Source organism: Pteropus vampyrus, unplaced genomic scaffold (genome assembly GCF_000151845.1).
Source record: "Pteropus vampyrus isolate Shadow unplaced genomic scaffold, Pvam_2.0 Scaffold13, whole genome shotgun sequence".
NCBI lineage: Eukaryota > Metazoa > Chordata > Mammalia > Chiroptera > Pteropodidae > Pteropus > Pteropus vampyrus.
Window position 1 is genome coordinate 12,814,837 of NW_011888794.1, and position 13,049 is coordinate 12,827,885.

Here is a 13,049-nt window from a genome sequence, read left to right on the forward strand (position 1 = left end):
GTTAGACAGGAAAGATGCCATGAGCGCATGCTCGCGATGGCCCAGCCCTGTCCGGAATGTCAGGGGGCTTCCACCAAGAAGGGACTTTGAGTTGAGTAGAAATGAAGCAGCAAAGTGGCTAGAGGAGGAGGCAGACGGAATCAGAAGGGCAAGTCGAGAGATGGACTGGAACGTGGCCCTTGCAGGCCCAAAAAATAAGGCTCCGGGGGGTGTCTGGGGTCCAGGGAACAAGGCGAGAGTGCCACGAGATGAACGCAGTGAGCAGGCAGGGGCCAGGGGCCGGGCGGCCATCTGGGGCCCTATCTGGAGTAATGAAACCCGCAAGATTCCCAGTCCTCCATTCCATCAACTTCAAAGTCAGCTCTGTACACAAAGAAAGCAAAGTCGCCGACGCCGAGACCCTACCTGATCCCCAACGCCGCGGACAGTTCGCGGGGAACGCCAACTCCTCCTGCGGCTGCAGACGAGGCTCCCGGCCCTGCCCAGGGATGTTCCCGCTACCCCACGCTCACCGAGACAGCATCGTCCACTGCGGTGCCCTCTCCAGCCGGGCACGAGGCTCCGCCTTCAAGATAGCATCACCTCTCCGCAAGTCCAGACATCCAGCGTACAGCAGCGTGAATATAACCAGGAATACGGAGTCTAGCACTGCATACCGGAAATTTGCTAAGAAAGAAGCTCCAGGTGCTCTCACCACAGGAAAGAAAGGTAACTATGTGAGAAGATGACATGTAAATTAGCTCGACTAGTCATCATTTCACTGCGGATGTGTATATCAAATCGTCACGCAGCACGCCTTAAATTTTTTCATTTCTTTAATTAAATTAAATTTTAAAAGCAGGTCTAAATCTTTCGCTTCCCAGGCAAGTGCCACTGGTCGTTGTCCATAAATGACGGGCAGATGGGGCACTGGACAGTCTCACTGCACAGATGAGCATCACCCCAAAGGGACCGTTCACTGGGCATCAGGCTGAGAGATGACGGGTAGTCCCTGGGCAGCAGTGAGATCACCTCCGGCACTTGGCTTCTGAGCAGCAACCTGGAACAGGCCATCTCGCTGGGCGAAGAGGCTGTGGTTTCTCCATCTCACTTTCTACCCGATCCCATGGCCCCTCCTCTCCCCAGCCCATGGTGTCAGGGTCAGATGTCTTCCATTCACCCCTCAGAGCCACTCCCCACCCGCCTCCGCCCAGAAGGTGGACCATGTGGCCTGCATCCGCGAGCTCCCTTGCCCTCCAGTTTCCGGCGGAAGTCGGCCCACAGCAAGCACCAGCAGGGAAGGAGAAAATGAGATCGGGCATTCACGACTTCCGTTCGCGCGTGTCAGTTACCACAGACTGACTATACTCTCAGCCGAAGGTCCATGCAGCGGTCCTCACTGTCCAGTTCCTGCTCTTCCCCTGCCCCGCAGGCCCCTGGCATGGCTAACCCCTTGGACACGACACTGTCCCTTCTCACTCTCCCTACCTTCTACCCCCACTTTATAAACAGCACCTTTATTAAACTCCCCAGAGGGTGCCAAGCTTCCTTCCCGCACCCTGACCCATGCGGCACCAGACAGGGAGCGGAGAAGCCTCAGCGTTCCATCCCCTTAAGCCACCGACAGCCTCTTTTTTCTTCTCTGTTTCTGGCAGATTTTGATTCAGCGTCCCTGGCGACTGACCTGCGCAGGTCCTCAAACAAGCTGCAGGAATTTCGTAAAGGGCACAGTAAGGAGAGACACATGGGGGATGCTTGCTCCTCCCCTCCCCCAAAAGGCCCCTCCTGATCCGCCTCCCCTCACCCGCAGCCACACCTGTCTCTGCTGTAGCCCCAACACAGAGGCATGACCCGCCACAGGCTTTCCAATGCCTGTTCCTTCTGTCTGTCGTATGCTTTCCCCAGAAATCCACGTGGCTCGCTCCCTCGCCAGCTGCAAATCTTTTCCTCAAATGTCACCTTCTCAATTAGACTCTTTAAGAATTTATTTCATTTATCGATCCCATACACACACACCCCCTCAGGCAAATGTTCTACAATACGCTCCATGAAAACAAGAGGTTTATGTCTGTTTTGCTCACAATTATATCCCCAATAACCAGAACAGACCCTCACATGCTATTTGTTAAATGAACTCCTAGTTCCAGAAAAAGCTATGTAGGAGGGACCCCGCTCCAGTGACCATTTTGGTCCTAAGACTTCGGATCAGTCCCCAAATATAGCCACTTCCTGCCGACTCCCAACTGCAGGAAGTATCCATACTTCATCCACAGCTGCCTGCAGAGCAGAGAACATAAGCTCTGCTAGTCAGCCAGACGAATCACATCTGGTTGGGCTGCATTCATGGGGACCGATACATCGCTCTTTCCTGTCTCCATTCCAGAAACCGAGGAACGCATCGGAACAATAAAGCTTGCCTTCATCTGGGAAGATGAGCGATTGATCCCGGAGTAAGATCTAACTTTGGGCGGATGTATGCATTCGCACTCCATTCATTTTGAGAGCTTCTACTACGTGCTCGGCTTCGTGCCAGAAGCTGAGAAAGCAAAGATGAATAAAATATGGTCCTTTCCCTCGGGATGCTCTGACACGCCATGCTGGACTTCTACGGGAGGAAAGATGTCTGCACTGCGGAATCGACACGCTAGACTTTGCAGCAAAGCACCTGGCAAGGTAACGTCACCAACACACGGAGAAACTTCCCGTGCCCAGGGAAGCCAGGCCTTGACCCTCCATCAAGCGGCTCTGCGAAGTCAGAGGCATGGTCCATTCCAACATCTGAGACCCAGAGAGAGAAAGCCCAAGGTCAAGGTGAGCTAGTGCCACATCTTGGGACGGCAAGGACCGCGAACTCCCCAAGGCGGGGACAGGACCAAAATCATTCCTCGGGCACAGACCCTTGCTGAGTCCCTGGCAAAGAAATATTTGCTGAGTGAGGGAATAAATGAATGAGTGAGAAAAAATAAAGGAGCTAAATGTAATAGCGGATTAAAGTCACAGCAGGGACAAATTGTGTGTGTGTGTGAGTGTGTGAGATCTTCTATCCCTCTTAAACTCTAACGTCCAAGGTGCTGGGACCCATGGGTCTTCCAGATGTCCACTTGAACTCGTGGGTTGAAGGTCAGAGTCAAAAGAGAGGTTCAACATTAGGAGAATAACTTCCACGGTAAAGATTAGAAACAGAGAACAAATCCATTAATTTCGTTCAGAATTAGAATTTGGACCCCCAGGTGTCAGCTAAACATTGATTATTCATTAGATAATGTAATTGCTCTCAAGAAAAGGCACAGCGAGAGCCCCGGATGGCTTTCAATCGCAGCGTTGGCTATTTGCGCCCTTCAGGCGTGTGTGCTGCGGTTTCTCGGGGATGAAGCCAGGCACGTCTTTTTAAGATGGTCCTGGCACAGGCCCAGTGCATCACTCTTTTCACACGCGTGCCATTAAATGTCAGTAGCTGTCTCCATGAAGTTAGGCTCCAAGAACCAAAATCAAGGATGCAGGCTCCAGGATGGCCGAGAGATGAGGGAGGCCCCGTGCAATGAGTTAATTCTCTGAATGCTGGACCCGGAGGCTCGGCAGGATAGGTCCCCAGTTAGGGATCTGCACTGGCCACCTCCCAGCTGTTGCCAGATGTTTCCACTGTTGATGGGCTGATGAATACTCTTGTTCCATTGCCTCTCAAAGGAGCACCTGAAACCTAGTTATAAAGCAACTGAGTATGGAAATGACAATTTTATGTGCAAAGCCCATGTGTGCTGCCATGTCTTGGGCATATGTAAAATTTGCAGGGTGTCCAAAACACCACTCTTTAAAACACCGGACCTGTTCTAATTCTGTTCAAATTTTTTAAATGATGGTTGGCACGGTCTTCATGCAATCGATCCCAGAAAGCTTCTATCAACCCCTTTGCAGACGCTTTCAATCCCAAGTATTTCCAGAAAGAAAGGAACTTTTCTTTGACTAATGTGCCAGCTGGTCAGAGAAAAGCAGGCACAGATCTTCATGAGTGCCATATGCACTCGCTTACTCTCCCAGCTACCCCGCCTCCCGCTGCCACAGTTTTGAGAAGGGGATTTTTGTTTCGGTAGTTGTCTATTTTTCTTCTACACAATTTTCTCCAAGAGCTACTATGGTCAAAAGCAATGGTTATAAAAATAAAAAAAATAAAAATAAAAAAAACAATGAAAACTGTTCATACTAGTGATTTTCAACTCCAAAGTGGATTTTCAACACTTCCTACATGAACTTTTGTCTGTATTTGGGGATCTGTCTAGCCCACAAAGACCCACCGAGGAAAGGGAAGAAGAAACTTGACCTCTACTTCGCAGGACCAGGAGACTAAAAATAACACTGTTCTGTTCGCTTTCTGGGCTTCTCCGTTCTCTTGAGAATAACTGAAGCAAGGAGCCGGGTGGAGTATTTCTTTGTGGTCTCGCCATCACCGCCATCCTGCCATCCATTAGGTTTTTCATTGTGTGCAGGAATGGACATAAAATCTCGAGGCTCCAGCTATCTTTGCTACGAGCCCAGAATAGCAACTAGAAGGATGAACAGCTCCAGCACCTCACTCATAGCTCTGTCAGGTAGAATCCCATTGCATTTAAAAGTATCCTTTGAAATTCTGATTAGCCCAAGCCTTTGAAAGCAAATAGTTATGTAGCAGCTCACCCAATGCAAAATTCTCCTGCCATCTGACAGCTCCCCAGACTTTGACCCAACTAACACCCTCTTTCCAGGGCATCAGCATCCTGCCTCCACACCCAGATGTGTTGGAGCTCGTTGTGGTACAAGCCCACCAGCCCCCATGGGCATATAAAGCCGAGGGTGAAGGACAGAACCGCTCATGCAAGGAAAATAGTTATGCAAATTTATCTAAGAGCACAGAAAGGGCCAACATGAATGTAAATACAATGAAGGGACAAAGCCTTTCATTTATTAACTCGTCCTACAAAAATTTGTTGATCATCTACTATGCGCCAGATGCTCTGCCGGCTGCTAAGAATATGATGATGAGAAAAACAGACATAGCTTTGCACTCTAGGGACATAGAGCCTGGTAAGGAAGACAGGCATCAACCAAATGATCCCATAAACCATGAACAGCAGCTGCTGAGGTCACTCTGACAAAGCAAGGTCCACAGGGTTCTGAGAGTATATGGTGAGAAAGCTTTGACCTGAGATGCAGAAGATGAAGACATGAAGGTAAAAAGGCCTTCGCGACGGATGTCGTCCTGGTCCTCAGAGCAATCCACCTGGCACAGACGCCAGGCAGTAATGAAGCTGTCTCACTCAGGCTGAATGTCTGAACTGCACATAGTGATGGGGTCTCACCTGCCATTTCATATTTTCTGAGCATTTGTTTTCCGTAAGACTCTGATAGCCTTTTATGAACATTATTACATCCATTCTTCACAGCATCCCTGGCAAGCTGGCAGCATTAACATCTGCCAACAAAAACAGGTGGAGGACTGGATTTGGTTTATGGGTGGTAGTTTTTGTATCTTTGGTCTGGAATGCATGTGTAATGGCTGGCGTGAGAGCAGCCATCTTAGACCATGAGGTGACAATAAGCTAGAAGAAGCTGGAGTGCTCACTTATCCCAAAATCGCCCTGTGAGCTAGGGAACTAAGGTGCAGAGAGGTGGAGCAACATGCCCGAGGCTGAGGAGCAAGTGGGAGACTGTGCCGGGGTGCGAGCCTGCGTCCACGTGGTTCTGAAATCTGTGCTCCTCACCCAACCCTGCGCCATCTCAGATCTGGGACTTGGCACCCTCGTTTCAGCTTCCCCAGGTAGCAGTTCATCACTCTGAAGGCTAAGGTTGTCTTCTTTAGGTCTAATCAAAATCTGCGTCTCTCGTTTGAAAGTAGCCCATTCTTCCATCCTCTTTCATGAAATATAGGCAACAATCTGCCCACAACGGCCTCATTAAGCACCACATCCACACACCTTTAAATGCATACGAAGACAAAGCATGAACACTTCACCACTCTGCCTGCTCTTCTCCGGGAATAACAACCCCATGCAAAGCAGAAGGGTGCACACCGAAGCAACCGCAGCATTGCTTAGAGCTGAAGAGGTGGGGGCGAGGCTCCTAGCAAGGGGACAACATTTCAGCCACTGTGGGGAAGGAAATTTTTCTTGGAGTCAGAGCCAAGTTGCAGGGTTTTTCCACTGTTGTTTTTCTCTATTACCCTGTGATTCTTTCAGTTTGTGTGAGACTCCCATATCCCATGAACGGGGGACTTCGGATTTCCCCAAGGAATTCAGCAGAGTCAGTCCCTCAGACACAAGGTACTAAATCACGGACCACTTCTGACTGACAGCCAAAATCAAAAAACAGAAAGTGCTAAAATTCCGTGCATTCGCATTTGCACCTCGTGAATCTCATTAGCAGGTGTCAGAGCTGGGTTCCAGTGCGTGGAGCTGGCAGAGGCAGCAGGAACATCCATGCCGCCCACCCCCAGGGCCCGTCAGTTACGTCAGTTACGTGGACTTCCTCTGCATGCCCCTCACCACCTCGCGGGTCACAGAAGTCTCCATCATAAACTTGTATTTGTGGCCCTGCTTAATTGAGGTGGCTGAAAAATTCCAGAGATATACAGAATACAGAACACACTCCTGAAAAACGCACTCTTCATTCCTAGAGCTTGGAACCCATATTCTTCAATAATCTCCCATCTGGAGAGTTGGGCTTAACCACACATGAATGGTGTGTTAGTCGGGATTAGGCTCATTTGCTACTGACAGTAACTTAAGCAAGACGAGAATTAATTTCTCTCACATAAACGAAATCCAGAGGGCTCACGCGGTGGCTCTGTGAACACTGGGGACTCAGGTTCCTTCTAGCTTACTTCTCTGCGATCCTCAGTACATGACTTCTACCTCATGGTCCAATATGGCCGCTCTCACTCCAGACACCACCTGTGCATCCTAGACCAGGGACGGGCAAACTACCACCCTCAAGCCAAATCCAGTCCTCCACCTGTTTGGGTAAGTAAGGTCTTATTGGAACACAGCCATGCCCATTCGTTTATGTATAGTCTGTAGCAGCTGCCTAAGTTCAACAGCAGAATTAGGTCATCGAGACAGAAATCATATGGCCCACCAAGGAAAACACTTACTATCTGGTTCCTTACAGAAAAAAATTTCCAACTGCTATTCTAGACAGAAAGAGGACAAATAAGGTCACAGCAAACCAGGCCATTTCCCAAAAATCACACAGTACATTTCTGCTTCCATCCCATTGCCAGAAATTAGTCTCCTGGTCCTACCTAGCTATAGGGAAGGCTGAGAAATGTAGCTTTGATGCTAGATGGCCATGTGCCCAGCTAAGACTTCAGGATACATTATTAAGGAAGAAGAGGAAAAGGAATTTGAGGAGTTGACTTGCTGTCAGAGGCCATTTTGGGGCCTCGGGCTCAGGGCCTGGGCAGAGAAAGGCTGACTGGTTTCTTGGCCCCTGGCCCAGGCCCAGACCGATTTGGTCTCCTCGGTTTTAGCTCTAAGACAGGGGGTGAAGACCTAGAAAGAGACCTGAGCGAAGGTGAGCCCCTTCCCATACTGGCAGAGCTGGCCCAGGCTCCTCTGCTTTGAGCCACTGCTGGTTTCTGCTCACTTCAAGAGAGGGTGCCCTCTGAGGAGGACAGTCCAGTCTCACATTATCATGCCAGCCACGTGGGAGGAGCAAGAAGCAGTAAAATAAAGGAGATGACTTGAGAGACAGAGGCAGAGATAAAGATGCAAGAGAGGCCCAAAGAAAACTTTAAGGCAGGTACAAAATTCTGTTTATAAAGACAGGTGTGAAAGGAATATTCGTCACTTAATTTTCTTCATTCGATCTAACTCTAAAACACCATCCTGCTGAACTGGGCAGAAATTCACTGGAGTCGGTATGGGGGACCCACTCCCCAGAGGGAGCAAAGGTGTCAGGGGCTTCTGCAGTGATTCCTCCCATCAGTGTGTGACACCAAGTATACCAGGACACCATGTGGTCCCTTCAGGGGAGGCTGAGAGAGCTGGAAAACCAGACTCCCTAAATACGCCACCTCTTCCGAGGCCTTGCCTCCTCCCCAGCACGTGGCCACCTGTTCCCTTTCTGACAGAGGCAAAACTTCAACCAGACCCCCACTGCTACCCCCGGAAGTATACTTCTTTCTCTCCCTCCCTTCTGCAATTCAAGCAGCTTCTAGTTTCAGCCCCGTAAAAAAATAAATAAATAAAAATTTTAAAAAAAAAAACTAAAACACCTCATAATCAAGGAACTACCAAGAGCCTGACTACCTGTTGGAATGGAAAATAGTAAGAAAAACAGTAAAACTTAATATCTGATAGAAAGCTCTAGGGATGACCAGGTTTAACACCTGTCTTAAACATCTGCCAAGCTTAACATCTGTGTGTCTCCCCTCCACTGTAGCCCATCTGCAAGTCTCTGTGGATCCCTTTAGGTCTTGACCTCAGGCTGGGTTTCCTCTCGTTGGGCGGTGGGGAGAGCGGGTCCAAGAGTAATTGGGAGGTTTGGGAAGAGGGGGACATCTTGAGCGCCCCCGTGAGGTATGTCTGCAAACAGCCTGAACCGGCTCTGATGATAACCTTGCCTATGCTAAAATCGTCACTGACATTGAGGTCCTCCTTGCCAAGAGACATTGGTGATTGCTAAGTGGGAAATATCCAAACACTGTGGACAAATAGAATTGGACCGAGACCTGTGGATAGTTCCTCAGAGTGGGATTAGCAAGATTAATATTCAGCCCCCACCACACACACACACACACTCACACACACACACACCCCAGGAAGGCTGTGCCACTTATTAAAACACTAAAATACTGCCATACAGGTTGGTAAAAATTCTACCGCTGCAAACTCCCAAGTGCCACCCTAGACCCTTGGCAGCTGGCTCCTCGACTTCCCATAATCCAGCAATTAAAGGGTTGGGAAGCCCGTAGATGCTGCGAGGGCCAGTGTCCATTCTGATTGGTCAGTGCCCATGCCATACCAGTTGCGGAATATTTTGAAACCACCCTATATGAGAATGTTTTGAAGTGGGAGGAAACATGAGTCGAGGAGAGGACTCACTTCTGGGGTCACCCCACACAGCGGTGCAGGCTGTTCACTGAACAAATTCTCCTGACTGAGGACCTGAATTCCGGCCTGTGCCGTGCGTGCCGAGTCTTGTGCCCCGGCCTGGGGCTGCATTCACCCAGAGCAAAGGGAGCCTTTTTCTAATGCACACAAAAGTGCTGTGCATCCTCACAGCCAGCTCCTTTCAGGAGCTGTCTCAATCACCCAGGCCCGAGTGGAAGAGGAATGACCAAGGGTAGAGACCATAGGCTAGGAAGTCAGAAAGAGACGGAAGCGATATTGGGGAGCATAACACAACCTTTATTAAAAAAAAAAAAAAAAAAAACACTGAAGACAGCGTGCTACTGACAGAGAGAGCAATCGGGAAAAAAAGAACCAGTTGAAGATGCGACGGGATGAATTTTGTTTCCTGACAGCTGTCTGGGAAATTCTATCTGGGTATCTAAACAAAATGCCCAACTAAAAGACATAGATTGGAGCCCAGGAGAGGGGTCAGAGCTGATGATGGAAAAGCTGGCGTCCTACACATTTGAAACCTTGGAGGGGCCTCAGAGAGGACGGAGAAACCAAAAGAGCAGATAGCCCCTCTGAAGGAGACAGCAGTGAAATTGGGGTGTCGCTCCATACAGTAGAAAGTGCCGGCGGTTTTAAATAGATTTAAACCCAATCCACTCGAATTGGATTTAAATTTGTCCTTGCCATTAACCATCTGGAAGCCCTTGCAGACATTATTTAATTTCTCTGGGCCTCAGTTTCTTTGAAAATTGTCATAATAATACCTACTTTACAGAGCTGTTGAGAGAATGAAATTAAGTATGTGAACCGCCTAGCACAATGTGTGGCAAAAATCAAGTGCTCAACACCTGTAACCATGATCGGAAATAGTATCACTATTATTATCAGCAGAAGACTGTTCTCAGCCTTGGAGTATACCCACAGAGCAGGACAAGACACATGCAGAGTCAGCTGGGACATTTTAAAACGGCGTACGCTAAGTAACAAACTTCCCAAGATGTGTGCTAGGACTATGCCCCTTTGTCCTAGAGACAGAATTCAATATATGAATGTGATTTTGATAAATGACATGTAACATGAGCTTGTCTACGAATGAACCAGAATCACCTCTGAGATGGGTTTGGCATCAGGAGAGCTGAAGGCTGAGAAGGAGTGATGCCATAAAGACCATGATGAAGAAGAGGGATTCGATGAAGCCCGGAGGCCGAAGCTGCCTTGGCCAGCCCCGAGGCGAGCGGGCAGGTGGGAGGCAGCCAGCCCTGCCTTAGGAAACTGGAATGGGTCTGGGGGCTCTCAGGGAAGAGGCGACGAATGTTTCCAGGTATGGAAAGAACCCAGAGCAGGGAGAACAGGTAGGAGGCCATTCCAGTCTGAAACTCGGGCATTTCAGCTGTGGCATCGCGGCTTCCTAGTAGCGCTGTCCAAGGTACAGGACTCGCCTGCCTTTGCCTGATTGGCCTTGAGATGCCATGTCGAGCTGAATCTTGGACACTGGGTCTGCCCTGGCCACCACTCTCAACTCACACTTACTAAAATTAACCAAGAGACTATCATCAAAAAAAAAAAAAATCAACCGATAACAAGTGCTAGTGAAGACATAGAGGAAAGGGACCCCTGGTGCTCTGTCGGCGGGATTGTAAATTGGCACAGCCTCTATAGAAAATAGTATGGCGCTTCCTCAAGACTTTAAAAATTTTCCATCCAGCGTCTATGGCCATGCTACCCTGAACAAGCCCGATCCCATCTGATCTCGGAAGCTAAGCAGGGTCGGGCCTGGTTAGTACTTGGATGGGAGACCACCTAGGAAGACCAAGTGCTGTAGGTGTAAGCTGACAAGGTCCTTGCCATCTGTGAGGTCAACCAAGGGTTGCCTCGCCTAGTAAGTAAGTAAGTAAAAGTAAGTAAATAAATAAATAAATTTTTCACCCAGCAATTTCACTTCTGGGTATTTATCTGAAGAAAACAAAAAAACAATAATTCAAAAAGATATTCACCCTTATGTTTATTACAGCATCAGTTATAATAGCCAAGATATGGAAGCAGTGTAGGTATCCATCGATAGATGAGTGAATAAAGAAGATATGGCATGTATATGCAATGGAATATTACTCCACCATAAAAAAGAATGAAGTCTTGCCACTTGTGACAACACAGATGGACCTAGAGAGTATTGTGTTAAGTGAAATAAGTCAGGCAGAGAAAGACAAATACCATATGATATCACTTATATGGAAAATCTAAAATATAACAAAATAAATGAATAAACACAACAAAACAGAAAAAGACCTATAGATATAGAGAACAAATTGAGGTTGCCCAAGGGCAAGGTGGAGGTATGGGTAAAATTAAGTACATACATGCTCTCATATACACGTACTGAAAAAAAATTAACCAGGAGTCTCCTGCCTATGTGGGGGGCAGGGGCAGAGAGTAGACATCAGGCCACTGGTACAGCTGAAGGAGATGCTTATTTCATCCATGCATTCATCCCAACACACATTTATTAGTGACTTCCTTAGGCCAGGCACTGAGGATAAAGCAGTGAACACCCTCTTCTCTAACCCACGTCTCGCCCCTAACCCCTCCCATCCCCAACTGAGCAGAGCTCTACCCATCTTCCCCTTACCCCTGCCTCCCCCCTCTTGGACCAAAGGTGCTGCAAACTTTCCATGGACTTCAGATTTAGCCTCTTTCTTGCCTTTGGCAGTTGCCCCAAGCTGCTTCCCTTCCCTCCTCATCTCCCACCCACCACACATCTGTAAAGCTGGCTCCGTGTCCCTTTAGCTCAAGCATGCCCATTAGCACTAAAGCATGATGCATATGTCTTACAGTCATAAGAGCCTTCTCCCGTCCTTAGATCCTGGGACCTTCGCCTCAACTCCGAGATAGGTGGAACAAGTATTATCTATTTTGTTTAACAAATTTGGAAATAGAGTGTTTAGGCCAGAATCTCAGCATAGCATTCAGTGCTCCTTAATTCTGTAAATTCTACATTTAACTATCGTATCGTTTTAGGCATTACTTATAACTCACCTACTTCAAAAAATATGACTATTATGTCATATTCATCTCTAACAGGAGATATTTTAGTCCCTGGGTCTTTTGGATATTAGTGGTCATATGAGGATATACACCATGGCAATTTCTCCTGCCCTATGCTTAATCTCAAGTCCAGTGTTTGTCCTAAAATAGCTCCTCCTTCTCACAAGGAATCTCCTAAGCCATCTCTTCCTCTTCATAAGTGAGCTCCCAGGATCTGATCCTCTCTCCTGGGCATTTGTCAGTAAATTTATCACTAACCACATTATACTAAAGTCGTACGGTGGTGCAGCTGCCTTCCTCACTCACCAAAACGTCCTAGAAGGCAAAAGTTTGTACGCCAGTGCCTAGCCCTGTGGATGGCACACACGATAATGAACAGAATTCTCCCGCTCCCATTTTTCATTTTTCCTAAGTGTTGTTCATGATCCCTTCTCTACTGAATACCCTGCAAAAAAAAATTCATTATCCAGACTTCCCAGAGTGTCACTATTCATATTCATGTTGTTCTCAGCATTTGTTTAGCTGCCCTGAGAACTTCCATCCACATGACGGGAAACCCCTGAAAGGCAGATGGTATAACCCACTGTAAGGCGCTTGGCAGAATACAGTTTCACACTCTGAAAGTCGCTTCGTAAAATGTTTTTGATCCTGGGAGTCAGTTGATGGTTGTAAAAGTGAAAGCCGTTAGGACTCTGATTAATGAAGATACTTTCAGCACGTTTTCCCCAAGTACGAGGGAGAGGACATGTAATCTCATCGCCAATACTCAGCCTTTCACTCTTGGGGGGTTTCCTCACCAATTAGTCTGAAGCTGTAATTTAGGAATGTGTCACATGAGGACACTTCTAATTTATTTCTGACCTTCCTTGAGTTCAGAGACATATATGCCTTTGACCATCACTTCTCCCAACTGCTATTGTCCTGCTGCCGAAA

General features: G+C 47.9%; 1 non-coding gene across 1 annotated transcript; it reads left to right on the plus strand.

The window, feature by feature from the left end:
- The first annotated feature begins 10,780 nt into the window (after positions 1-10,780).
- Positions 10,781-10,899, plus strand: LOC111733196. The gene has a single exon (XR_002777876.1). It is a non-coding gene; the product is annotated as a 5S ribosomal RNA (ribosomal RNA).
- The last annotated feature ends 2,150 nt before the right edge of the window (positions 10,900-13,049 follow it).